Source organism: Protopterus annectens, chromosome 10.part0 (assembly GCF_019279795.1).
Source record: "Protopterus annectens isolate FY-2018-M chromosome 10.part0, PAN1.0, whole genome shotgun sequence".
NCBI lineage: Eukaryota > Metazoa > Chordata > Ceratodontiformes > Protopteridae > Protopterus > Protopterus annectens.
The window spans coordinates 25,108,994-25,133,425 of NC_056744.1; the positions used below are offsets into that span (position 1 = coordinate 25,108,994).

General features: G+C 40.6%; 1 protein-coding gene across 4 annotated transcripts in view; it reads right to left on the reverse strand.

Moving 5' to 3' along the window:
- The window catches only part of ITGB4 (integrin subunit beta 4), a 1,147,860-nt gene that overhangs the window by 142,132 nt on the left and 981,296 nt on the right, over nt 1-24,432 (reverse strand). The gene's annotated exons all lie outside the window — the stretch shown is intronic.

Here is a 24,432-nt window from a genome sequence, read left to right on the forward strand (position 1 = left end):
GTTTCAGGTTTATTCAGCACTTAGACTGACTGACCATGAGTCTTACGAGCTGAATGTGCTTGAAATGGTAGGTCTCTTCTGAAGTACCAAAGACAAACCTGAAACCAAACATGCCAGTAATGTCCTACCACCTCAGATTACCACCATAAAACAATCAAGAAATTAAACAAATATGAAAGCATTTTTAAAAGAAAGTTCAATCCTAGCACCTTCTAATATAGGGGGTCTGCTCCCACAACCCTGACTTTTAAATGTACTTTGCTTCTTTTGAGGTTAAAACAAGTTGGACAAAGTGCAAATAAAATCATTTCCTTTTTGTCAAGTTGGTGAAACTTGAAACATAGAATATTTACAGACTGGGGGATGGAACTCCCACACTGAGAGTTCTGCAAATATCTTTTTTAACTGTCATTATTTAAATGTCACAATGACATAGCAGGTATTAGTAAGCTGGTCTGCTGTATGCTGGTTGTGGTCAGTCTAGCTTTAATAAATTCAGGTAGACCAAAATGTCAGCTCAATTTGTATAAAAAAATCCCAGACTTGACCAAGTAGACCTGAATTCTGTCAGAGAGTCTGGTCCTGTTATGGCTCGTTCTACACACCCCACCCTTGGTTGTAAGGGAAATGATGCTTGGAGGTTGTCTTGAGTTGTGCATTCAGCTTACTAAGCTGTGAATGCAGTAGTTTTCACTGACAAGTGCACAGAAATATGCAAGTTTGTGTGAGAAGGCTGCAGGCATGATGCATTCCCACTCAAGATAAGGGAGGGATTAAGTCTTTAACAAGAAATCCACCTCATGGCTGCCTGCATGTCAGTCATACTACTCACTGCTGTTACCCCAATGAAGAAAAATGAATGGGCAGTGGTGGCCACCTGGTGATAGGCAAACAGGAAAGCTATAAAACTGTTGAACAAACGTAGAGCTAAAATGAGCCCACACCTGAGGTCTTCATTGTTAGAATATGTGCTGATGATGGATGAGCAAATGTATTCCCTGTATTAGCTATATAATGGAAGTCCACTACAGTCATTCTTTTTATAGCTGGAATCAGGCATGATGTGTCCTTCCAGATGATCCTGTAACTAGGTCCAGAGGTTGCTTAGGTACCATCAGGTATTTCTTACCTGAACTATATCACTGGGGACTTTCAAAAAGGAGACTGACAAGAATCCCAACATCCTCAGAATTTCTTGGAGATGTGAATAAGGACATGTCCAAAAATGTCATGAGCACTTTCAGCATTGTCTAGGCCACATCTCCCAGACTGGCTATGTGCAGGGGTCCAAGACACTCTCTATGAGCCTGCAAATGTCAGGCAGTTCACCTCCTGTTATGTTAAAAGGTAGAGGACTGAATCAGGTCACATAGTTGCTTGCAAATATGCACTCCCTAGAATCTGAGTTTGAGAAAGACAAGTGTCAAATATTTGATGAAGTCTTAGGTACAGAATAAAGGTCAGATGGCAGGGAAGAACAATAATAATAGGTCTACACCACATTGAATGTAAGCAAGTATTGGTGTCTTAGAATTGAAATGTGCCAGTAGTGATCCTCTTTGTTAAAAGCTGCAATCTGGACAATCTGGTCACTGCTCCCTATTAGAACTGGAGGGATCTGAAGGATGACCACTTAAACTTTTCTTTTCTGACTGCTTTTATGAGGTCTTCAATACCCTTCTTTCTGCACAATACGGTATGAATAACCTTGATTAATATCCATTTTCTGTCTTGTCTGAAGTAACTTTTTGAATGAACACTCTAGTGAGGAGTTTCAGAGGTCAGCCCAGTCACCAGCATTAATTGACCTCCTGTTGGACTGTGGATGGACTTAATGTTGAGAGCCAAATGGCAACATCAAACATCAGTCCCTTCAGCTATACCTCGTACCTAGGAGTCAAATTATGCTATGTTAATCTGATCTGGTGGAAAGAGACAACATTTTCTCTTATTAGAGCTTGGGTGGGCTCAAGGAGGAAGGTGGGATAAGGAATTTTGAGTCACCTGCCTGAATTTCCCTTTGGATTGGAATCTGAAACCTTGTGAATTCTGCCACTGTGAGAACTGCTGGTTCTCAGTATTGGTACTATCTTCCCTTCCTCCTCTTTTTCTACAGTTTTTTTCTCTGCTTATTTAAGCCCTGGGGTTTACTAATTGCATAAGGGCTGCAAAACAATAGGGAAATTTCTACAAAAGAGCTGAGTAGTGCTCATAAACACCTCCTTGACCTGGCTCCTAGTTCTGCCATTTTCTAGGATCTGCAAAGTAAATTCCCTAAATAATTACATCTGGTATAAGGAAGTACTCATGAATTTGAAAGTTATATCATCGGGGAAGGGATGAATCCTGAGCCAGTCATAACAACCAATGGATATTACAGTAGCATATGCCACAAGAGAGTCATCTGTTATGATGTGTCCACATCTTATCACATGGGCACTGAATTTATCTGTCCTGGCAACAAGATCCAAAGCCTTGTCCCTGGCCTGTGATTAGAGTTAGACAGAGAACACCCTGAGAAGCCTTTAAAAGACCCACTAGGCACATGGTCATAAAGGATTAGTACTTAATGGTCCTTGTATCCAAGGTGACACAGGTATAAGCTCTGTAACCCAGTTAAACTGGATTTCTTATTTGAAGAAAATGGGTTACAAGTATTTGGCTTCTACAAATTCCCATTCATGTGAAGCAGAGGAGCCCTTCCCTAACCCCATTCAAGTGCAACCTGCACCACTGAATGGGTAACAGGAAATTCACCCCTAGTCTGACATCTATGTCTCTGATGGACAAAGTACCATTAAATCATGCCCTAACTAACTAACATACACCCCTTAAAATAATCTCTAAGGCACAACAACTCATGGGATACATTTGGGTCGCATGGCCATGATTATAAAGGCCCAGTGGTCGTTAGCCTAGTATACATATATGAACATATGAACCTTTGCAAAATTTGTATTAATGTGTTTTAGGCCTGCTGTAAGTCTTGGGTCCTAGACTGATCTATAATCATAGACACTGAAAATGTGTCAGGTCTTTTAAAGAGATGCATGTCCTGAGTCCAGATTCAAGAAAAGTGAGAGAGAAAGAGAGAGAGAGAGAGAGAGAGAGAAATCCTGAAATTGGTAAATGATAGGTGGTATGGGCATGGTTTGCTATTCTCCATAATCAACAATTCAAAATGTCTTTTCTTTCAGAGAAAACCTCCATGACACCCTGATCACACCAGTACTTTATTTTCTCCACAAAGTATTCCCAAAGATGATAATCTGGGAGGGGACCCAGAGTAAAATTTCTTTTGTGACTCTACCATACTTAGCAAGATCCAGATGTTAGTCCATGCAGGACTTCATTTTCCTTATTACTTTCATACTTTTATCTGAATCTCTGTAAGAAGAAGTAGGAAGGAGAAAGGACTATTTACTTTTGAGGAAAAAGTACAGCTTCTGCTCCCTTAGGGTGCTGATAAATTAAAATAATAATCATTCATCCTGCAACAGGTTACACACAAACATTTGGAAATGACTGATGTCCTTTAGCTTATATCCATTTGTGGATCCTTGACTGAGTACCTGGCTTATCACTGCTTCTGTTCAAGGTCTAAAAACTGCTTAGCTGTAGATGATGGGGCTATCGACTGAACAGAAAGAATGTTTTTTTGGAAGGATGTTAGAGCGATTGTGGAGAAGCAGTAATTTATTTCTGGGTAAAAGGGGTGTTTGTTAAAGGATTTCCACTGTACTTAAATTTATCTTGCTATTTTGTGCTGAATTTAATCTGCTTTGCCTGTTTTTTTTTCCATTCTAATCACCATTTTCACAGCATACAATAAATTTGTTTCTGGTTTAATGTGGAAAATTCTCTTGAGACAGTGATTCTTGTACTCATGAGTAAATTAATTGCTGCTATTTCTAGACAGACAGGCACTAAGTGGTCAAATTTATAGCTACTTTTCACTGGTCCTCTATGTTTTACTGTTTGTTGTCTACTGAGGTCAGCTTCACCCTACTGTTGTCTTTTAACAAGGATTACAAGTGGTTACAGTTCTTAGCTTTAGCTTGAGAAGATGAAAAGTTTTTCCAAACAACTGTAACAACAGAAATAATTAAATAAAATAACAAAGGTCAATCAATTGGCATAAGTTGTGTAAGATCTGTCATGCTGTGCAGATGTAGAGCAAGAGACCGCTATTGTGGAATGTCTTGTCTTAGCCTTGATTTGCAGTACTATTGTGTGAATGATGGAGCGGTATGAAGTTGTGTATGATTCCTTTTTATTTGTCGGCAGCTGGAGCTTGTACAGTGTCTAAGGACTGGTCCTTGGTGAATAAATGTATGGATGTAGATTTTTTTGGCTGGGCAAGCGTCGCATGCATCTGGAAGACTGTTGGATGCATCTGGAAGACTGTTGGATGCAACTGGTGATGAGTGGATCAGGCTGTAGACGGAAGTATTGTGGTGTGAGTGGACCTCTGTGATGCTGGCTACCTTGACGAGGTACAGAGGCTTTTCACAATAGTGCTGTGTGAATTGCCACTTTTGCACATTGTAAACCAAAAGCCAGCTAATCTTGTATGTCTGAGGGATCAGTTGACTTCTGGTACATTTTTAAAAATTAAATGGTATATGATTGCTATAGATTTGTAAGGTCTATTAAAATGAAGTGTTTCAGACGGTGATGGATCTTCATTACGCTGCAGTCTTAATGTATACAGGGGTTATATTTATAGAGATAAATGGATATAGCGCAGACTTTGTAAATTGAGATACTGTAAAGCTAAAAATGTAGTAAGACCATGCATACTAAGCGGTGAAATTCAGAGTAAACCAATATATGGTGCAGTATATGTAGTTGAACATTGCTGGAACTGTGAAGTCCAGCCAAATAAGTTGACTAATCTCACTATTAAGAAGAGCCCTACTGATGAAGTACAGTAACTGCTACAAAAAGAGGATAATTTTGCAGTGACCATGCGTAGACAGTAACAGGATGTTATTGCATAAGACTATGTCTGGCACAATTAAAGTGCAACAATTTACAACTGGTATGCATTACCATAAGTTTTTTTTAATATTGACTCAAAGCATGTGTGTGCTGTCATGCAGGTCTGAAATTATTTGTTTATAGTGTATCAGCTGTTGGCTATTTAAACAGGAAGGGAAAATAAGTGGCAGACTGATTTGCAAAGCAGGGAACTATTGCCAGTGCTATGTTGCTTGGTTTTAAATTTGACAGGAGTAGTGCAACAAAAAAAGTCTCCCACTGTAAGGAGGAAAAGGCAGACTAGCAAACAATACATTGGTGTGGTCACCTGCTGTGATGAGCTGTCAATCACATGCAGATAATGGCTCAAATTACCCTTGGCTGTTTGACAGCTAGGGAAGGTAGGTGTGAAGTGGGAGGGGAGATTCCTTGAAGAGCTAGATTCCAGCCTTCACAAAAGAAAGCAATTTAGCATTTGAAAGGAGAAAAAGCTAGAAAATGCACTTTTGTGTTCTGATCTGTAGCATTTGCACTGCTTGTGTTTCAAGTGGTCATTTAAAAAGGATAACAATTTAACCAAAAGTAGTGGATTTGAAGACTGCAGTGAATGCCTGTAAAGTCAATGAAGTCATGGCAACTTAAGGGAAAAAGTGGCAGATCTGATGCAATTTTCGGGAGACAAATGATGCATTCTGGGATAGTTGAGGCAGAGTAAACAGTCAGAATTTTTTCAATATGCCAGACCCCATGTGGTCAGAGTCAGAAATTGCATCTAAAAATATCTAAAAAGCTACAAATAGTCTCAGAGTGCTGTTAAAATGTAGGAAACATCAAACCATGATGAAATTAATATGTTTTTTGAGTCTGAGAGCGCGGTTGTCCTTTAAGTATTTTCCACTGAACTTAAAGTCATTTTGCTACTTTTATGAACTTAATTAATTTTGCCAGTTTTCCCCCATTTAGATTACTGTTTTCCTTGTTTGCAATTATTTTTTTTTTGGCCTAAGACTAAAAACACTTCCTCCATGGGTCCCAACAATATAGAGTCAAGCTCAACAGGGTCTTCTTTCCCCACTGATTCTGCCAAGTCCATTCCCTTGGCTGTGGTTTCACTAGATATTAGGTAGAGACAGTGGGAATCTCGTTCATCCATTCATGAGCATCACTAATTAGATGACGAGGCATTTGGCTACCTTAAGAGGATTATAGCTACGCCCACCATTTACCCATGCTTCATTGAATTTCTTCACTTTGACATTCAGAGCACTGGGCAGAAATCAATTGCATCAACACCCATCTTGAGCCTTTGCGATGCTTTGTTTTAATTAAACAGTCAGTTTCTCCTGGTCCGCACCAGTTCAAAGTCAACTGCTAGCTGTCAGATGATGTGGGATGCCAGTCAGGACCGGCACCCGCCACAGCCAGGGCAATCCAGAGGAAGGGGCCAGCATTCGGCCAGAATCACCCCCCGCCCAAACACGTCTTCCATGGGTCCCAACAATATACTGGCATGTCTGATAAACAGTGTCAAGCATGCTTTCACTGATCCTTTCTTTAAACTGTACCTTGCTTACTGTGCCTTCACAGAATCCTGTTACCGCTGATTTCCTTTTTTTGACAAGTGAAATAGTGTGGCCACTAGAACAAGAGACCTCAATATTCAACAGGGAAAAAATAACACTAAATGTCAGAATAGAACTGCTACACAGCACATTCCCTTGTTCTGGAACTGCATTGTTAAGCAAACTGATTCTATTTACCTTAAAGCAAGAACTAAAGACAGGATGGATGCCCTAAAATACACTCTGGAGTTACAGGCCTTGCCCTCCTGGAAATAAGGAGTACAGCCTAAGGTTTTTTTTGGCACGGTACACATGGCCTCTGGTTAAACAGCCTTGCACTTCATATGATTCCTATGAAAATCTAGCACTCCTCAATTCTAAGGAAAACTATTGGACTAAATACTCCACTTCTTTTCCACAGTAGACAAAAACTGCATCCAGAAAGCCACTTTTTATTACTCCACTCTGCTTAGCTTCTAGAGGAAATTATCCATTTCTGTATGCATGGATGCCCCTAATGGCCATACTGTGATAAAAGATCCTCTGTATTCACAATGAAACACCTGACAACAAAGTAAAATAAAGCTAAGGAATGACTAGATGTTACTTACTGTTGTGACGTCTGTAAAGGCCTCATTCTAAGAAGTTAAATAAATCTCATTATTAGAGGATACAATCTCACAATACACAGAGATATCAGTGAACAAAGAACTAGAACAAAATATAGTATAAACATGGCACCTATTGAAAAACAGTAGGGGTCCTACATTTAAAACAACATAAAATATTATTTAAATTCATATTTATAGAGACATATATATATATATATATATATATATATATATATATATATATATATATATATATATATATATACACATTTCTGTTTCTTACTATTTTTCATTTTTATTGTGACATTCTCATTTTCCTCCATAATTGACCCCCACTCCATCTTCCACAATCATAATCTGATATTTCTCAATATGTCTGTAAAAGTCCATTTCACATTAAACAGAATTTAATTCAGTCTTTCATTCCAAATAAGCCATATTCCACAAAATGAATTCTTATCTACCCTTCTCACATATTCTTTATTTGGTACTCTTCCGTTATCGAGGCAACAGCTCTTATCAGAGAGTTCAATTCAGAATGTTAGGCCGCGGTCTCAGAGATCACACTGCTGCCGCTGATGTTTATACAGAAAGGCATACTTCCCTTGCGGGTCATCGCCGAATGTATTACTTCATTTAAATAGCAGTGTGTATGCATCACCGGCTGTTAAACAGAGAGAATGATGAATGTGTTAATTGTTATGGGTTTGTTTGCATTTCTTTTTTAGCTGTGATACTGAAACACCGATTACTGTAGACAAACATGCACACTGTGACTGAATATTGAAGGAAATCAGCCGTACGTGTTCACAGTGAACCTATTTAACATGTCTGATGTAATTTCAATGTACTTGCATTACATGTAGCAGTACAGTAACTCTGCGGTCTGTTGGTGGTCTTGTGTAACTGTAAAATCTCTGACTCGAAATGTTAGCTCTGTCCTCTGAAATCCTACTACCTAAAACTGGTGAGGCTTGGAGAAAAAGGTGGTGAATTTACACTTCATAGTTACGAATAATAATTTCAGTTACAGACATTTTATTTGAGAGAATATTTAGTAATTCACGTTTTCACCTACTAGAGAGTCGCCGCCGCTATGACCATGTAATGTCTCACAAGACAATATTTCTGTGGAGTTACAATAATAAACCTTTCTCAAAAAAATAAGTACATGTTTAGATTGTTACAATTCTTCAATAGAAAGGGCAGTGTAATGAACGAATGGGGAAGGGAGTAATAGAGGCCTGCAACGGAGGTGTTCTCTCTCTGTCTCAGCCAATAAAGTCCTAACTTGTGGACTACATGCCAGAGATGTACAATAAGACAGTACACAGGGATAACATTATATTGAACTGCTGCATTCATTGTTAATCCATCTGTGTTTGTCAGTTATTGGACCAACATTTTCAATGCGGTCATTCAACATTGAAATTCAGTACCTTTAACACATCCATTTATCAGGTGTGTGTAAAATGTGCTCAGATGCCAGATATCAGCTGAACGACTGCATTGAAAGTGTTGCCCCGATAACAGAAAAGTACCCCTTATTTATATTCCTGTACTATCCACACATAATCATATTTATATCTATGTCATTAATATTCTCAAACGTCTTCACACAATTTCCAGTTTCACCACACTTTTACATTAAAAAGGCAATTTTCTCTTTCTTCCCACAAAATAAACACACTTTTCAACTTTCTTTTTATATGGTACATTCCCCTTTACTGACAAGTTATATATTAGCAGTCTCTGTAGGAAATCCTAACAAACTACTATCTTTGAACACCATTTTTTTCCTTACTTTATTGGCTTTAATCACTCTTGGTAACTGTTCCCATGGATTTACACAGCAATATTGTTTATCACATTATTATGCCACATCTGTCTATCTTTGTTCTATACCATACATTTTTATTTTCCATGTTAGTATTTTTTCTTGAATATTTTTAATTTCTTCATTCACATTTTCTTATTCTTATTCTCATCTCCCATATTTTTGTACTTACATGCAAACATTTTCACTGTTAAATGCCCATTTTCTTCCTTTACCCAATTTAATACTCAACACAGGTGATAGAAGCAGAATAAATAACTGGCATTCCCCTTCCCCCTTCATCTTCACTCATACAACACACTTTTTTTCACTGGGTTTAATCTTGAACACCATCTGAAAAAAATACCTAGCAAATACACTTCATTAAAAATGCACATACACAATTTTCACCACATCATCCAAACCCTTATTTTTATCTTTATTCAAGGTCATTCTCACTTCTTTTAAATATCCATTCAGTCAAAACAACACTTCCCTCATCCATACTTTGTTTTTAGCAACTACAACAATATCGTCCTCAACAATATCGTCCTCATATGTAAATCACCACATTGTTTTGCATCACATATCTAGCATCCTACTTTTTTATAAGCATCTTCACTCACATTCATCATCAGCACAAACAGTATTCCACTCATGGGACATCCTTGTCTTATACCACACTTCATACATATTTTTTTATTCAGCCACTGACTCACTAATGCTCTCGCTCAGTTATCCTGATATACTGACATACACACTTCTCAAATTCTATAATCTATTCTATACTTCTCCACAGCATCCCACAAAGCATTACACCTTAAAGTATCGAATGTATTGCTAATATCACTCACCATAACTTTTGCATCCTCCACTTTTCTTATAACATCGTCCATAATTTTTCTCACAACCAATAACAATTTTTGGATATCCCTTCCCAATCGCCAATTGCCCCCATAATTTCTCATTTACTGTTTTTATTCCCTTTCCTATTTTATTATACTCCCTTTCTTTCATCACCTCCATCCATGCTGTCAAATGGTCTGAAAATTACATCTCAACTGTAACTGTTACCCCAAAACCTTCAGATAATGCAAAACAATCAATTTCAGATCCAAGTACCCAGTATCAAGTACCAAGTACTCCTTATAAGTCCATTGAATTTTGTTCCACGCAGTTAATTTACCCCATTTTATCACTTCCTGTATTTTTTGTATTTTGCCCTTTCTTTTTATGTCTTCCCCTTAAATGAGAATTAAACCCCTACAATTATAATTTTCATGAGAACCACCACATACCGTAATACCTGATGAAAATGACTCTCTCCTTCCTTGCTTGTTGCATATGCATACAATGCTATAACTCTGTAAACATGTTCTCTCCACCTCACATCCACAACAGTTAACCTTCTCATCCTTACCAACATTACATCTAGTATTTTCATTGTTTTTTGCATAACACGGCCACTCCAGAACAGCTTTCACTTCCCAAGTTCAATATTATATTTCTACAACACAATTTTTCTATTTGCAGTCTTTTTCACTTGTCAGGAATCGTACATCCTCTAAGATAATAACATCCACATCACATTTATCACACCGTTCCAGTATCGCTATCCTCCTTATACTGCTAATAATACTGTTCACATTTACTGAAAATACTCCAAAATTGTTACTTTTCCTTCTTTTTAAGTTTAGGAGAAATATTTTTTATATTTTGTTTTCTTATTTTTGCTCTTTCTTTTATTGAATATTTTTATTGGGTTTCATCATCATCATCATCATATTCTTCTTTCGGCTGTTCCCATTAGGGGTCGCCACAGCGGATCATCTGTTTCCATTTCTTCCTGTCCTCTGCATCATGCTCTTTCACATCAACCGCCTGCATGTCCTCTCTCACCACGTCCATAAACCTTATCTTAGGCCTTCCTCTTTTCCTCTTACCTGGCAGCTCCATCCTTAGCATCCTTTTACCAATATACCCAGCATCCCTCCTCAGCACATGTCCAAACCAACACAATCTCGCCTCTCTTGCTTTGTCTCCAAACTGTCCAACCTGGGCTGACCCTCTAATATACTGATTCCTAATCCTGTCCATCCTAGTCACACTCAGTGCAAATCATAACATCTTTAACGCTGCCATATCCAGCTCTGACTCCCGCCTTTTCGACAATGCTACCGCCTCCAACCCATATAACATAGCTGGTCTCACTACCCTCTTGTAGACCTTCCCTTTCACTCTTATTGGTACCCGTCTGTCACAAATCACTCCTGACACTCTTCTCCACCCATTTAACCCTGCCTGTACTCTCTTCTTCACCTCTCTTCCACACTCACCATTACTCTGAACTGTTGATCCCAAGTACTTAAACTCATCCACCTTTACCACCTCTACTCCCTGAATCCTCACCATTCCTCTACCCTCCCTCTCATTTACACACAGATATTCTGTTTTAGCCCTGCTGGCCTTCATTCCTCTCCTCTCTAAATCAGATCTTCACCTCTCCAGGGTCTCCTCAACCTGGTCCCTACTCTCACTACATATCACAATGTCATCTGCAAACATCATAGTCCACGGGGCCTCTTGTCTAATCTCATCTGTCAACCTGTCCATCACCACTACAAATAAGAAAGGGCTCAGAGCTGATCCTTGATGTAATCCCACCTCTACCTTAAACGTATCTGTCACTCCCACCACAGTCCTCACCAATGTCACACTACCCTTGTACATATCCTGTACCACTCTTACATACTTCTCTGCTACTCCCGACTTCCTCATACAGTACCACAACTTCTCTCTAGGCACCCTGTCATATGCTTTCTCTAAGTCCACAAAGACACAATGCAACTCCTTCTGACCTCTGTATTTCTCCAACAACACTCTCAGAGCAAATATTGCATCTGTAATGCTCTTTCCTGGCATGAAACCATACTGCTGATCACTAATCATCACCTCCCTTCTTAACCTAGCTTCCACTACTCTTTCCCATAACTTCAAGCTGTGACTGATCAATTTTATCCCTCTGTAGTTACTGCAGCTCTGTACATCACCCTTATTCTTAAAGATAGGTACCGAAACACTTTTTCTCCACTCCTCAGGCATCCTCTGACTTTCCAAAATGTCATTAAATAATCTGGTTAAAAATTCCACTGCCATTTCTCCTAAGCACCTCCATGCTTCCACTGGTATGTCATCTGGGCCAACAGCCTTTCCATTCTTCATCCTCTTCATAGCTGTCCTTACTTCCTCCTTGCTAATCTGCTTCACTTTCTGATTCACTATCCCCACATCATCCAACCTTCTCTCTCTCTCTCATTCTCTTCATTCATCAGCCTCTCAAAATACTCTTTCCATCTACTCAACACACTCTCCTCACTTGTGAGTATGTTTCCCTCATTATCCTTTATCACCTTTACCTGCTGCACATCTTTCCCAGCTCTGTCCCTCTGTCTAGCCAATCGGTACAGGTACCTTTCTCCCTCTTTAGTGTCCATTCTCTCATACAACTCTCTATATGCCTTATCCTTAGCCTTCACCACCTCTCTCTTTGCCATGCACCTTATCTCCTTGTACTCCTTGTCTACTTTCTTCATCTCTTTGACAATCCCACTTTTTCTTCGCCAGCCTCTTCCTCTGTATACTCTCCTGTACTTCCTCATTCCACCACCATGTCTCTTTGTATTCCTTCCTCTGTCCAGATGTCACATCAAGCACCTTCCTAGCAGTCTCCCTTACTAGCTCTGCTGTAGTTACCCAGCTATTCGGTAACTCTTCATTGCCTCCCAGTGCCTGTCTTAACTCTTCCCTGAACTCCACCTCACAATCACCCTTTTTTAACTTCCACCATTTAATCATTGGCACTGCTTTCACACTCCTCCTCCACTTCTTGATCACCAACATCATCCTGCAGACCACCATTCTATGCTGCTTAACTACACTTTCCCCAGTCACCACTTTACAGTCTCCAATCTCCTTCAGACTGGCCTTCCTACATAGGATATAATCCACCTGTGCGCATCTTCCTCCACTCTTGTATGTCACCCTATGCTCCTCCCTCTTCTTAAAATACGTATTCACCACAGCCATGTCCATCCTTTTCGCAAAATCCACAATCATCTGACCTTCTGCATTCCTCTCCTTAACACCATACCTACCCATCACTTCCTCATCCCCTCTGTTCACTTCACCGACATGCCCATTGAAGTCCTCCAATCACCAGTCTCTCACCCAGGGGTACACTCACCACCACTACATCCAACTCACTCCAAAATTTTTCTTTCTCATCCATCGCACACCCAACTTGTGGAGCATATGCACTAACAACATTTATCATTACACCATCAATTTCAAGCTTCATAAATATCACTCTATCAGACACTTTCTTCACCTCCAAAACACTCTTGGCATACTGTTCTGTTAGGATAAACCCTACCGCATTTCTTCTGCCATCCACACCATGATAGAACAATTTGAACCCGCCTCCTATACACTTGGCCTTACTTCCCTTCCATCTAGTCTCTTGCACGCACAATATATCAACCTTCCTTCTCTCCATCATATCAGCTAGCTCTCTCCCTATACCAGTCATACTGCCAACATTCAAAGTTCCTACCCTCAGTACTACACTCCTAACCTTCCTCCTCTCTTCCTGCCTTCGGACATGCCTTCCCCCTCCTCTTCTTCTTCGGCCAACAGTAGCCCATTTTCCGCCAGCACCCTGTTGGCTAACAGTACTGGTGGCAGTCGTTGTTAACCTGGGCCTCGACCGATCCAGTATGTAATTATGAAAAGTTCTCCGCATCAGTAATTTTTGGCAGAGGTTTTATGCCAGATGCCCTTCCTGATGCAACCCTCCCCATTTATCTGGGCTTAGGACTGACACAAAGAAATACACTGGCTTGTGCATCCCCAGTGGCTGGGTTGGGTTTATGTATAAATAATCCTGAATCCACAGTCATTTTTTCCGTAGTTAGAACTTCAAAAATATTTTTAGTGTTAATCCCTTCTGCTGTCCCCTCTTTCTGTAAGCAAACTCTATCTCCTTTTTCACCTCTATATTTTCTTTCTTCTACAGTTTCTTCTTCACCTAGTTCACCCTCTCCCTAAGCCTCTCGTTGACTTTATTATGTATATTTCTTCCCTTTCCTCATCTTTTACATTATTTACTGTTTGCTCTTGACAGTTCATCCAAAAGTGTCCCTTTTTAAACAACCTGCATTTAGTCACACACCTTCTTGCTCTGTACTTTCTCCCTCTGCTGGTTACATTGTATCATGCCACAACCATTAACTAAATGACAAAACTCCTCAAAAGAAGGATTTAGTCTGGCCAGCATATATTAATGTCCCTTGGTTTACAATCAAAATTTCGATCAGCACTTCCATTACGGGGTCATCATTGTGGAAGGGCATCACCACTGTGGTGCTCTGCAACTCAGGAACAAATTCTGTGAAAAGTTTAGCTCAAACAATTTGAAGAGCATTTCAGCAAGAGCATGCTTGTCACTATTTATTAAACATCCATGCATGTTGTAAAGTCCCATGTAGGAAGCACCTTCAGAACATATTCCTTGATGCTTATAGAGAAAATAAAGAATTCCAGGATAAGTGGAGTTTGGATAGCTGTTTTTGGGGTGAAGTTTGTACTAAACCTGTTTGCTAGAATATTGCTGATGACTATTGGGCCGAGGTGGGTGGTTCCATTCATGGTAGGTTCTGAGCATTAGTGGGTATTGTTCCTTAGTTTTCTAACACAGCTAAAGAAGAACTTGTAGTTACTTTTAGCTTCACTAGTGCTAACACTATTTTCATTTCCCTTGTAATGTTTTTATACTACTGTTTATTAATGTTGGATCTGCTGTGTAATTTAAGAAGTTTTTTCTCTTGTTGTAAAGTTTGCATATGTTGATGGAACACCAGGGTGGTTCGTTTTTGAATTTCCCATTGTATTTTGCTCTGTTTGGGATTTCTAATACTATATAGTTGTCTAAGATGTCCTTTAAGAAGCTGACCGCTGTGTCAGTGTCCAAGCCGGTGCTGTCATAGGTGAAATTTGAAATGTCATAGAATCGTATGAGTTTGCTTGCATGAAGTCCTTAAATTCAGACATGTTGGTTTTAGGGACTTTGAAGATTTTGAATGCAAATGTCACACGTTTATGGTCTGACTTAACTGAGGAAGGAGAAACCATGTGAATAGTACATGCAGAGACTATAACCATGAGGATCAGATCTAGAATAGTTTGTCCTGTGGTGTGAGTATTAAGTATCTGTTCAACAGCATTTTTGTTAAATAGTCCAAGAACTTCTGGGCACACCTTATGTTGGAGGTATAGGTGCGCCATTGAATTGCAGGGCCCTAAAATAAAGGAGCTCTTGTTAACAGGGAATTCTTTGACTACTTTCAGGCATCTAACATGAGCATCTGAGGACATGTAGGGTATTCTGTAGCAAGCTATAAGATGGTAGCTTGCCTTACACATGATAATCTGTGGTTCTATGAGTTTGGTTTGTGGGTCACTGGCATTCTGCCTAAAGGTGATTTGATCTTTGACAAATATGGAGATGCCACCACAGTTATCATTAGGCCTGATGGCATGGCAACTGTAATCCCCAGACATATAGGAAGTGTTTACTTTACATTTAAACCAAGTCTCAGCAATTACACAAACATGGATGTGTTCCAGATAAAAACCTCAAGATTAGGCAATTTGTTGATGAGACTTCTGCCAAATTGGGGCTTGATGAATCTGCTATTCTGGAAAGTCTATTAACTGGACTCTGCTGCTGGGAGCAGCAAAAGCTTTAGCTAGTATGTGGAAGCCTTTGAATGAAAGGTGCAGGCCATCCCTTGTAAAGTAAGATGGACTATCAATCATCTCATCTTATGCTGACACATACTGGAGTCCCCTTAGAATGACATCAACTATTTAGCCAATTTTTGAAACCAATTTTCTTTTCCTTGCATCATTCTTGGTGAAAGAAGGATTCCACTAATAGCCAGAGTCATACCTGCATTTGTCACATGCATGGAAATGTCTGACTTGTCTATCTGCATGTCCCTCAGGCGGTTGCATCTCAGGCCATTTACTCTCATATGGACCACTACCTTGTCAAAGTCGTATCTACACTGGGAAAGGGTCTTCTAATGTCAGAGATCCTGGCACTGAAAAGGCACCTGACTGTAACCCTATCCTTGGCCTTGTGAGGGGAGAGTCTGTATGTCTAACAAACAAGTCACAAAACAAATATATTTTTGTTAGCAGAGTGTTTAGGAGTACATGACTGGGAGACATCTGACTCTTGGTAACTTTATGCTGTGGGCATGGAGAACATGAGGTGGAAAACTTTGCTTCAGACCTATTCTTAGTGGTTTTAGAAGGCTTTGGTAGAGACTTTTTAATGGTCTCAGCATATGACGTTTAATAGGATTTTGTTGAGAATGTGCTGGAGGCAGGTGTGTGAGCCTGTGTAAGTATGAAAATGTGGTGGACGTAAGTTTGTGAGTGTGTGTAGGTGTGTGAATGTGGTAGAGGTAAGTGTGTGTGTGTGTGTGTGTGTGTGTGTGTGTGTGTGTGTGTGTGTGTGTGTGTGTGTGTGTGAATGTGGTAGAGGTAAGAGTGTGTGTGTAAGTCTGTGAATGTGGTAGGTAAGGGTGAGTGTGTGCAAGTGTGTGGATGTGATGGCGGTAAGTCTGAGAGTGTGTGCAAGTGGGTGAATGTGGTAGATGTAAGTGTGTGAGAGTGTGTGTGTGTGTGTGTGTGTGTATGAATGTGGTGGAGGTAAGTTTGAGAGTTTGTGCAAGTGTGTGAATGTGGTGGATATAAGTGTGTGAGTGTGTGTGAATGTGTGTAGTGTATGAATGTGGTGGAGGTAAGTGTGTGTTAAGTGTGTGTGAATACAGTGGAAGTAAGCATTTGTGTATGTGCAAGTGTGTGAATATGGTGGAGGTAGCTGTGAGAGTGTGTAAGTGTGTGAATGTGGTTGAGGTAAGGGTGTGTGTGTCTGTGTGTGCAAGTGAGTGAGTTTGTCTAAATGTGTGAATGTGATGAAGGAGAGTGTGTCTGTATGAATGTGATGGAGGTAGTGTGTGAGTGTATGCAAATGAGGTGGACGTAAGTGATGGTCACTGTGCATGGTTTTACGCAAGTGGGATGTCTCCAAATTAGTTAAATATTTGCACCTCTCACATATAATTATTTGGGTTAAGTAAGAGTTCACTATCAGTTAACATCAGGCACAATTCCTACCCATTTGCTTGAGGATATCAAGTGCTAAGATGCTGACAGCAGAAGCATTTCATAATGTCCTCTGCATCAAGTATTAGAGAAGGGCACAGGTAAGGTAAATGTGATTTAAGTAACTTAATTTTAATTCACATTTTAGAGAACTGTACAGGCTAAATTATTTGTAGTGACAAAGTAGGTCAATTGTAGTCTGTGGAATAGTTTACAGGCTAAACTATTTGAAGGAGTAAATGGTTTTGTAGGGGAAGTACACTGGAATATGTGTATGTATTTAGTAAGTGAAGGAAGAGAGCATTCTGGGGGCTTAACATCTGAAGAGTTCAGTAGAGCCAACCATCTCGACTATCCAGATTTTTGCAAAATATCCACATTTTTGCCTCATATTTTTGCTCTGTTCATCCTAAAATTGGTGTTTTTGGCATGACATGTATTTCAGTTTCAGACTTCGTATCCTTCAGAAAATGCATGCTAACACAAATCCTGTTAAGGCTAGCAACTTTCTAGGTTTATAAGTGTAATGTTTAAAATCTATCCCTATTTTTGGGCCTTTGTCCCCCCATTATTTTAGGTTTTACCCAGATTTCTTGTGCAAAGAGGTTGAGCGGTATGAGAAGGGTGTTTTAATAAAAGCAGCTGTCTGGGTTCCAGTGCTACATGATAATCACCAAATCTTACTGGCAGACACAAAATAACTGAAACTGATAAAAACAAACAGCTTAAACTGACAAAATAACTTAATCAGGTAAAAACTGCTAAAATACGTTAAACTGACAAAAAACAAAGACAATCACTAGAAGCACTTATCCAGTTGTTGCAAGGCCTGAAAAAGCAGCAGATAGATTTAAAACCTATGCCAAGGACTGAAAAAAAAAACACGAACTCAACAACCAATAGCCATTACACTTATAAACTGCCTCTAACCAATCAGTGATGTTGAAGTAACCTAGCTCTCTCTCACTCTTTTCTTTCACCAGAAAAAAAAGGATTTAATTCTAACAGCTCTACCACTTAAACAGCAAAAAAGTCAGGGATTTTTTGTACTGCAATTCTGCCAGATGGAAGTATTTTTACTGGTTAATTTGACTGCTGTAAGTGCTGTAAATTATAGCTTTACAGAGTTTTACTACGTAGACAGTCAGCTGGGTTAAATGGAGAGAGGTTAGCTCTAGACTGGACTGTGCTATACAAAAAGATACACACAGAAAAGTACAGTTGTGTACACTTACCATAAATGTAGATGTTCAAGTGTATTCACTGTTGCAGTCATCACATGTGGGTTATCTGCCTGCAGGTAGCCCTCAGTCAGCCTGAATACCAGAGTCTTGGGATTTCTGCGTCGGATGCTGTCACGTCTTCCATGACGTCAGGTCATCAGGGATATAAAACATGCAACCAACGCCATTACATCAGTTTTTCTTGCCCCAGATGTCAGGAGCCCCCTAAATAGGAAGCAATTACATGGTGTGGAACAACCCAGCAAAAAAGCAAATACCAATGATATAAGGTATGCCAAACAAAAAGGATAGGTAGAAGTAAAGAGAAGTCAGGGGTGTGGAGGGAGGGTAACCAGGACTGCAACAGTGAATACACTTGAACATCTACATTTATGGTAAGTGTACTGAACTGTACTATGTTCTTTGTGTTTCACTGTTGCAGTATCACATTTGGGTTGATTGCCAAAGCTGAGGATGGGTGGAGGCAGTCAAGAAGCATTAGGGCTGGCAAGCAGGCCCTGTAAGACTTCTGTGGCAAATCCAGCTCTGGATTTAGAAAAAATAGGTAAGTGGTAATGCTTGGTGAAAGTATGCACAGAGCTCCAGGTTGCAGCTTCCAGGATGTCCCTGGTAGGGACTCCCCTGAGAAAGGCTGTAGAGTTAGATGTAGTCCAAGTGGAATGTGTTCTGATCCCCTGTGAGGTAGGTTTCCCATGGTGTTTGTAGCAAAAATAGATGCACTGTGCTATCCATTTAGAAATTATTTGCTTTGAAATGGCCTTGCCCTCTGCCCCTGTAGCAAAGCTGACTAGCAGCTGGTCCATTTTCCTGAAAGGCTTAGTCCTGTCCAGATAGAACCTAAGCTGCCTGTGTACGTCCAGGGAGTGCAGGATCCTTTCCCCTTTATTCTGAGGATTAGGGAAAAAGGTTGACAAATGAATGGATTGGTTTAAAGCCACACTAGATACCACCTTGGGCATAAATGATGGGTTAGTCCTGAGGGAAACTCTGTCTGCATGGAAGACAATGAAGGGCTCCACTGCCATAAGGGCCAGCAATTCAGACACTCTTCTTGCTGAAGTGATGGCTAGAAGTAAAGCTGTTTTCCATGAGAGGAATTTTAATTCTGCTGTAGCAGCAGGTTCAAAGGGCAGAAGCGTGAGCTTTTCCAATACAAAGTTAAGGTCCCAGGCTGGGGTGGGAGCTCTCCTTGGGGGGGGGGGGGTCTTAAATTTATGGCTCCTCTCAGGAACTGTTTGACCAGAGGATGAGAGAAGAGGGGTGGCTCAGTATTATAATGAACTAAGAAGGCAGAGGCATGAATCTTAAATGAAGAGAAAGATATGCCTTTGTGGAGCATTTCTGTTAAGTAATCTAGTAAATGAGGTAAGCTGGGCACAGCTGTGTCCATTCCCTGAGACTGGCTCCAAGAACAGTATCTTTTCCACTTTTCCGAATATAATTTTCTAGTACTAGGCGTCTTTGCCTCAAGGATGACATCCAGCACCTGTCTACTGAGGGTTGCTGGTGATGAGTTCAGGGATGAGCTAGGCTGCTAATTTCAGGGTCTGTAGCTGAGGATGCAAAATCTGTCCCTCCTGCTGGGACAGCAGGGAAGGGGTCTGAGGCAGGTGCCATGGTGGCACTACTGTCAGACTGTGCAAAAGAGGGTACCAGTGCTAGCGTGGCCAGTCTGGTGCAATCAGGATTGTCCTTGGCTTGTCCTGTTTGATCTTTAGTAGAACCTTTGAGAGGAGGGGCAGAGGGGGAAAGGCATAGATTGACAGGTTTACCCATGTAAAGGACAGGGCATCCGCTTTCCATGCTTGGCTGTGGGGAGTTCTGGAGCACTACTTGCTCAATTGATAGTTCTGAGGGGAAGCAAAGAGGTCCACCTCTGGTGTCCCCCACCTGTGCCTCAGGTTGGGTTCCAGTTTCCACTCGTGTGGGTCCATTAGATTTCTGCTTAAGTTGTCTGCCAGTGAATTTAGTTTGCCTGTCAGGAATTGAGCTTGCAGGTGCACTTGGTTACTCAAGGCTGTGTTTCACAGAGCCATGGCTAATCTGCAGAGTGGGTAGGAATGGGTTCCCCCCTGCTTGTTTATGTACCACAACTGTGGTGTTGTCTGTCTTTACCAATAGTTGTCCTGGAAGAATAAGGCCTTTGAAGGCTGTCAGAGCATTCTGTACAGCTAACATTTCTTTTTGATTGATATGCAGGTGCATTTGCTTTGGGCTCCATTTGCCTTGAATGCACTGTCCTGCCATGTGAGCCCCCCATGCATAGTCTGATGCGTCTGTTGTTCGGGTTTGGGTGGCAGTGGGTTGAGTGAAAGGGAGTCCCTTGTTGTGGTAGCAGGCCTCTGCCCACCAAAGGAACTCTGTCCTTAGGCAAGGAATGATAGGAATCATTGTTTCCAGGTTCTGAGGATGTTGACACCAGAGACTTTTTAAGTACCATTGAAGGTTCCTCAAATGCAGTCTTGCATATGGAATTAGTACAATGCAAGAAGCCGTGAACCCTAGGGCTTGCAGTATTTTTCTTGCAGCGAGCTGGGATTTGGTGGCCAGTAAATTGAAGTAGTTTGTCAAATAAATGTATTTTTCTGGAGTGAGGAATGCCATCTAGGAAGTTGTGCTCAAGCTTGCTCCCAGGAATACAATCTGTTGGCTGGGTACCAGATGTGATTTCTTTTCGTTGATGGTGCACCCCAGTAAAATTAGAAGTCTGTTTACAAATGTCAGGTGCTGTAATAGCAATTACTGACTGTCCACCTGAATCAGGCAATCATCCAAGTATGGGTAAATTTGAATTCTTCTCTGCCTGCAATATGCAATGGCTGGATCTAGGCATTTTGTGAGTACCATGGGTGCAGTAGATAAGCCAAAGGGAAATGCAGAAAACTGATAGTGCACAGAACCTGCTCTGAAACATAGATATTTCCTGCACAATTCCCTTATGGGGATGTGCAGATAAGCTTCTTTTAGGTCTAGGGTGGCTAGCCAGGAGTTCTTGGTTAGCATAGGAAGCAGCTGTTGGAGTGTAAGCATTTTGAATTTTGGAACCACCCGGAAGGTGTTGAGAATAGACAGATCCAGGATAGGGCACCAAGAGTTTTCTTTTCTGGGTACTAGAAACAGTCTGGAATAAAAACCTTGTCCCATTTGCTCTGCTGAAACAGGTTGAATAGCCTTGATACTGAGAAGAGAAAGTACTTGCTTTTGGGCCTCTGCCCACTGGTTTGGGGGGAGGTCTGGCCACCCGCTTGGGGTTGGCAGTGAGTGGAAGTGGAATCTGTATCCCTGGGAAACAATGTTTAATACCCATCTGTTCTGGGTAATGTACTCCCAGTTTTTTGCATGCAGGGCAGTTGTCCTCCTAAAGGTGCAAGTACTTGAGCAAGGCTTGGAAGAGTTAAGGATAAGTCATTGTAAGATTTTTACCATAGGATGGTGGCTTACTACTCCCTGTTTTAGAGGTGGGTGCCCTCCATTGCTTAGATCTGTGCATACCCTGAGACTGTAGTCTTGGTGGTCTGCTGCCCCTGGGTTTGGACTGAGAAGGTCTGGGAGGGACTGGAAAGGATCAGTTTTTAGAAGGCCAATACCTACTGAATCTAGGTGGCTGTACCTGTAGAAATCTTTAACAGTTTGCATAGATTTAGCTTTTTCCTCCATCCTTTTAAAGATTTCTTCTGCTTTACTGCCAAAAAGACATTCTTGGTTTAATGATGCATCTAGTAATTTTCCTTTGACATGACCTGGCATAGTTTGTTCCTTAAATAAGCATGCCTTCTAAGTACAGACCCAGAGACAGCAGCCCTTCAAGATGCTTCTAAGGCATCAAAACCACATGGCAAAGTATGTTTTCCAACTTGGTTAGCAGAATGCATTAACTCTTGTAAATCCTTACATTCTGCACAATTAGGAATCAACATAATTTTCTGTTTAATTAGTTCCATAACATGTTGTTGATACTTTAACATATGAAACTGACAATTTAAAGCCCTGATGGCAAGAGTAGCAGAAATGTATACCTTCTTACCCCATCTGTCTAAAGCCCTAGAGTCCCTGTGTAAAGGGGTAGGGTTTTTTGGCTGTTGTAGGCTTAATGCCTTCAGGTCCGTGGGAAATGGTCTCTGGATCCACAGTAGGATTTTTAAAGAGAAAATTTTGGGAGTCAGGTACTCTGTAGTATCTGTCAGGTTTCCTGGAAGCTGGGGGCAAAGTATCAGGGCGCCAAAAGACAATATCAACTAAAACTTCACAGTAACGGAAATAACAGCACGAACTGGAAATAAATAAAATGTTTTATTAAGATTCTGGTACCTCGGCCTTCGCCTTCACATGGAATAATTCACATTCTCAAACACAGTCTTATATGAACCACCCAACATTTCATTAATTGAAATCAATTAACATTGTTCCAAAATTTAAAGCCACATTTGTAAAATCTAAATCACATTTACAAAAAGCATTTATACCTTATACTATATTTTATTACGTATAAAATTACTTATACACATAATTAGTATATATCAAAATAATTCTTCTAAAACATCCATTCATTCTTTTCATATTTCCAAATTCATACCATTAGGATAGAGAGTATTAAAGCTAATAATATATTTTGATTCCATATTTAATAACCTCCTTTGAAAATTGTTGTTTGCCCCCCCCATAGGGTTTGGCTATAACACTAAAAATTAAATCCCTCGCCGAACCTCCATGCTCTTCATGGAAATAACTAGCCACTGGACTATCGAGCCTTACATTTCTAATGTCTCCTAGATGCTCTAGGATTCTTAATTTGACCTTGCGCTTGGTTTGTCCCAAATACCATTTTTGTACTGGACAATTGCACCCAATAGTATAGATTACCCCAAAGGGATTACAATCAAAATGATCTATGGCATTATACAAAATGCCATTGATCCAAGTGCTATCTAGATTCCTGATTTTATCACATACTTTGCATCTACCACATACGTGGCAAAGTATCAGGGGTAAGGCTGGATTCCATGAAGACATCATCTACAGTTTCCAGAACAGGAGGTATAGCTAGAGGCCTGTGCTGAGGTAAGTTTAGAAATCCTCTAAGTCTCTTTTGGACTGTGAGTAGTCCTGGCACTCCCAGCGGAAATATTCTCTAAGGGTATGCAGGGTTTCACCAAAGGAAAAGTCTTCTGGTGGGGAAGCAGAGGGAATGGAATCCTCTGCATCAGAATCCTCATAGGTGGATAAGAGTATGTCCTGCTAATCAGAAGGATCAGAGTCAACAGACTCAGATCTGAAGAATCAGAAGGAAAATCAGTTCTTGGTCTTTTTGAGGGGGAAGGCTGGCTTCCCCTAATTAAAGTAATAAGATCTTCAGCCATTCTAAGCATTTGTTTCTGAGGCATGTGGGCCTGAGAATGCCCTTTGGTCATCGGTTTCCTAGGTGTAGTGCGAACTCTAGGCCTGAGAAATTTGGAATTTTTGGTTTGAAATGAAGTCGTCAGTTTAATATGAAAATCGGAAGGCTTGAATACAACCTCAGAAGCCGGTGCCTGCACAGCGGCTCCGGACCCATCCAAGATAGAGACAAGGTAGAGACATCTGCAGATTCCATAGTCGAAGACTCTGGACTACCGGACTCCGAATGGGTCTCAGTAGAGGCCTGCAAATCTGTAGAAGCGGGTATCAGGGGCTGCGAAGGTGCCTCACTGGGTACTGGCCTATGCGGTCTGTATCTGTCCTTATCCTTACGTTTTTTCAGCGGATCAGTAGTCGGATGGCTTATTGAAGCCATTTTGGAATATGGAGAACAAGAGCGAAAGAATTTAGTGACAAAGATAGCCCGACGATGAATAGTTTGGGCGTTAAACAAGGCACAAAACTGACAGCAAGGAACATCGTGGTCTGGGCGTAAACAGATGACGCAGTAAGAATGGAAATCTCTGTGAGGTATTTGCTTTCCACAGGCAATACAATTGTTAACTTTTTCTGACATCGGTTAGAGC